Source organism: Pteropus vampyrus, unplaced genomic scaffold (genome assembly GCF_000151845.1).
Source record: "Pteropus vampyrus isolate Shadow unplaced genomic scaffold, Pvam_2.0 Scaffold9, whole genome shotgun sequence".
NCBI classification, from domain to species: domain Eukaryota; kingdom Metazoa; phylum Chordata; class Mammalia; order Chiroptera; family Pteropodidae; genus Pteropus; species Pteropus vampyrus.
Window position 1 is genome coordinate 1,577,712 of NW_011888790.1, and position 4,822 is coordinate 1,582,533.

At 35.1% G+C, this 4,822-nt stretch overlaps 1 protein-coding gene across 2 annotated transcripts in view; it reads left to right on the plus strand.

Moving 5' to 3' along the window:
• MSRB3 (methionine sulfoxide reductase B3) overlaps positions 1 to 4,822 on the plus strand; it is a 142,885-nt gene that overhangs the window by 1,069 nt on the left and 136,994 nt on the right. The window lies entirely within an intron of this gene.

A 4,822-nucleotide genomic window follows, 5' to 3' on the forward strand; every position in this document is an offset into this window, starting at 1 on the left:
TTTTTTTTTTTTAAGATAGTTTTCTTTAAATCATGTGGGAAAGATCAGTGAGTTTTTTTTACATAACGTTATTATAAAAATTAATTATTTGAAAGCAGAAATGTAGAGTTTAAGGTAAGTGTGAAATTACATAAACTTTTATATTTATGATGTGTATCTACTCATCAGAACTTTTCAGCTCTTAATTTCATCTGGCATGGAAGAACAGAAATTATAATTCCTCCAAGCTGAAATTTCTTAGGAAATTTTAGTTTGCTTCTGTTTTTGCCACCAATACACTAAGCTGTTAAAATAAGGTATGGCTAACACTAGGACTTATATATTTGTTGAAAAATGACTCTCTTAAGTATGGATTATATTCAGCACTCTCTGGTCTATCTTGGTATTTCCATTTGTAGCATTGTTGGCAAAATTGATTTTAAAATAGTTTTCTATAAAATATCTTCAAGATTCATGTAACTTATAAATTGTCAACTCAGATTGAGATATTTAAAATTAACATTATTAAATCTGCAGTTTATAAATATTAATTTAAATAATGATCTCAGTTCCTTATTTGTTTCTGATTAATATTGTTTTGCAAAAAGACCTACTTTTATAGATTCATATTTTAGGAGTACCTTTAATAGCACTTCTTCAGAGAAACAGGTTCTGACTTTATATTTTATCAGCGATCTTCTAAAAAGTACTGTGCTGCATCATAAATAGTGGATTGTACAAGGAATATATGTATGTTTTTTTTTCCTCAGTGATGTGTTGACTTACCTAATACTTGTGGTAAAGCAGCCCTTGAAGACCAAAAGCCACCGTACTGTGGCCCCTTGCCAGCAATTTTGAATCCCAAGTTTATATTTGGACCATTTAAACATTTATTCTTTTTAATTTTGGTCCCAGCTGACTTACATAAGTGTAATTTCTGGTGACTTTTATTAGGGCCTTATGTGAATGTCTGGAATGCTTTTGTATCAAAATAAGTAACTCTGCCACTTAGAATTTTGTCACAGTGCCTAAACTGCCTGTCTGCCAAGGTTGCAAGCATACAACATCATTTAGGTTTGAATCAGCACCCAAAAAACAGTTTTTTGGTTTTTAAAGGTGCTTATTCTACTATCTTAACCAAAATGTTAACCCATTGGGTTACAAATCTTTACTCTTTTGCTAAAATTAAGTAACAAAAATATCTAAAAGATATCCCAACAGTAGTTTTTAATAGATTTTTAAATACACTTACACTTTTTAAATTAAAAATAAATTTTCAATCATTGAAGAGCATCCTTAGGAAATAATACTTTTTGGTTTTATCATAATCTGGTCACAGTCCGTTTGATTTTATCTCACCTGTGATACTTATTGTAGTTAGGGATTTGATTGATGAATTTGGTTCACATGTTTAGCTTCCTTCTCTGTTAAATGATGATGTTGGTTGGGCATAGTCTTCAAGTCCCTTCTAACTCCAGGATCCTATGATACTGTTTTTGTGTATATAACCCTGCAGAGCCACCCACTACATTGGTTCAAACTTCTGATTGTTAACTCTGACTTGCTATTCATGTTAAACTGGTCTACTTGTAGTCAGATCTGATGGGATTGGATCCAGCTTTGGGGAGCCTGTATCCACCTCAGGAACATCTCAATACCTGGCACACACGCACAGATGTGCACACCTGGACAGAGTTTAATTATATTAAGCTTCTGTTAATTTTAACCCCTCTCCTAATACCAGAAAGTGCTGGGTAAATGCCTAACTGCTCTTTGGGTATAGTTAAGCACAGTCCCTAAGATAGTTTTGCATTCAGTTTTGGAATTTGGGTCCAGGTTAGGGATGCTACTGGAGAGCATCCAAACCTTTCTGTGTTTGGGAGGACTGTGGCTAGTTATTTGGGGGCATTCCAGATGAAATGCCCTATGTTGGGTTTTCACCTTTTGATCAAACCTCAGAGAAGACTGATTTGGACTTACTCATCTGGTTTATTTAGAATTAAATTGGTATTGGATAGAGGGTAATCAGATAGCTATTTAATTTGTCAATTGTTAGTTAGCATCTCTGATTGCTGTACAGATGCCTCAAGGCTTTACCTTAAATATTCCTGTGTTTTCTCCTTCCTGGCCATGATGGGTTTTCTTTTTAAAATGCTTAGCACAATCCCAGACCTCTGTTCACATGTTTGTTTCCATAGCATACCAAAGTTATATTTATGGCTTTTAAGGAAATATAAAGAGAAAATATAGAAAAGGTAGACCACAAATGAATCAACCAATTGACTTTATGGAGGGTTTTGATTATTGCCTCATTTAAGTTTCTGCTCCAAGTAACAGAAATGAACTTGAACTAGTTTTAGGAAAAAGAAAGAAAGGAATTTGATGGGAGCCAAATGCAGACAGACCTTATTAGGGACCAGAGACTGGAAAGCCTGAAACTTGCCCAGTCTCTAGTCTTTGCCTTTCTTTGCTTCATCGTTCTCTATTTGCTGACCACCTTTTCTGCTTTCCTGTTTCATGGTTGAATGTGGCTCCTCAGCAACTCCTGAGTATTTACGTGTCCTTCAGTCTCAAGCACAGAGAGAAACTAAGTCATTTAACCTTGATCCTAAACTCCTGAAAGAATCTGAAAGGCATAGTTGATCTAGGTCAAATGGTTCTAGATTTTCCCTAAGGTCTCTTCTAATTCTAGAGTTCTTTGTAGTATATAGTTACATGGTTTGATTTTACATTATTAAGTTTTTGTTATGGGGTTATTCTTAAAATATATATTTTTTTCTCTTGACTGTATTGCATGTGTAAAAGAGTGTGATACCTTCAGTGTGATCCCGGGACTGCTATAGAAATGCTGATGAGAAGGCCAGTGGGGAATAAAGTGAGTGCAGCACCATGTTTAGGAATTACAACAGAAGTTGAGATCGGAGTTGTGAAAATCCTGTTTAGTAACAACGGATCCATCCTGCAAGATAACCATCTGCATATTTTCTTGAACTCACCGAATTAAAATGCTAAGTTCAAATAGCTCTTAAGGGTAAATTCATTAAAACTATATGTGATAGAGACATTCTAAATAGTAATAGTTTAGGGACCAAGAGTTCTTTTATTTTCCTGTTTCTCTTACATGTCTAGCATTTTCTGCCTCTTCATCTCCTTTAGACTGTTTCTGCTGCCTGGAATATCTTTCTCTGTTGAAGTCCTTAAAACCTCTATTGCGTGGTATGTTGTGAAGGTTTCTTCATCTCTTAGAATTTTTCATCTCCTTGTGCTTCTGAGACATTTTGTACCTTGATTAGAACACGATTTTACCATCTTGCATTATAAAGTCCATAGGTATTCATCTTCTTCACTAGACTATAAGTTCTATTAGACCAGTGAACCATCTAGAAGAATATTGATAAGTTTTCAGCATCCAACGTCTCAGGTAAAATGATTCTAGCTTTTTCAAATGTTTTGAAGCTTTTATGGCATCCTGCTTGTTACTGCCTTCTTTTTTTGACATTGGAGCTCAGTCACACTACTCTTTTTTCTTGGTGCTTGTCTATTTTCTAGATTTTACAGGCTTTTCCATTGATATTCTTTTGTGTAGTTACTAATAAGTTTATTCAAAAGAAAGTTTCATATATGTGAACATCCTAATTTTCCTTGTGAGGATAAAATATATAGAACGATAGCATGTTTTTCTGTAAGTTTTCTGCATGGAGAAGGAGAGTATAGCAGACTCATGTGGAAGAAAATCAACTTTTGTTGAGCATCCAGTATTTACAAGATCTTGTAGAGAGGGCAGGTGTAGAAAACAAATTGAAGCACATATGAAGGGAAATAGTATGACTAGAAAGTTTATAGATGGAAAATTTGGTTTGACCTAGACATGGAAGACCTTTAATGCTAGGCTAGGAAATTTGGGCTGGATTAGTAAGTTATGAGATAGTTTTTTTAGGTCCTTGAAATGTCATAATCAGAGTGGAATTGTAGGATATATTATTTAATAATTCAGAGGATGAATTGAATTGAGAAAGAAACCATTGGATTGATAAAGAAGGATTATAACAATTTTTCTTAGAGAATAAAGACCTAAACAAGGGTAGTGGCCACAGGATTGGAGAACTGTTGCTGAGATAGATTCGACAGAAATAAACAATTGATTGGATATGGAGAAAGAGAGCAATGAATAAAAGATGATGGTAAGGTGTTAAGCTTCAGCAATGGAGAGAATGTGAACTCAGAGCAGGCTTATGGGTGGTGGTAAAAAAATAAGTGTTGCTTTAGATCTATTGCATTTGAGGTACTGGTAGAACATTTACATGGAGATCTGTAGTAGAATCAAAAATGTGAGACTAACTTGGAGAAATCAGGGCTGGAGATAAACATGTGTGAGTAAGGAAGGTTAAAAATAAAGGGGAGAAGAAAACATTTGTTGACTGGAGTAAGAGGAAGGGCACAGGAAAAGCATCGTAAAGAAGATACAGTTTGATCTGGCTTTGAAAAATGCCCAGTCAGTGTGTGGAATTCTCTCCATGAGCATTCCTTGTTTAGGGGACATCATAGTTACTCACTCCGTGAACAACAGTACATGGGAAACATTGAACGAAGGATATTGCAGCTGAATGACCTTCCTAAACTGCAAAATTGTTGCTGCTACTTCCATGCTTAACCTCTTTCAGTTGGCTTCTTCTCTTTCTTAAGATAAAGGACTAACTTCTTAAAAGTCTTCATCATCACCAAGCCTTGCTCTCTATTGTTAGCTTCCTACAAGTTGGCCTTGAACATATATACTGCTCAGTCTCCTCTCCATTCTTCCTTTCACCTTCCCCAAGAATGTGAACCAGATATGATTCCTGCCAGA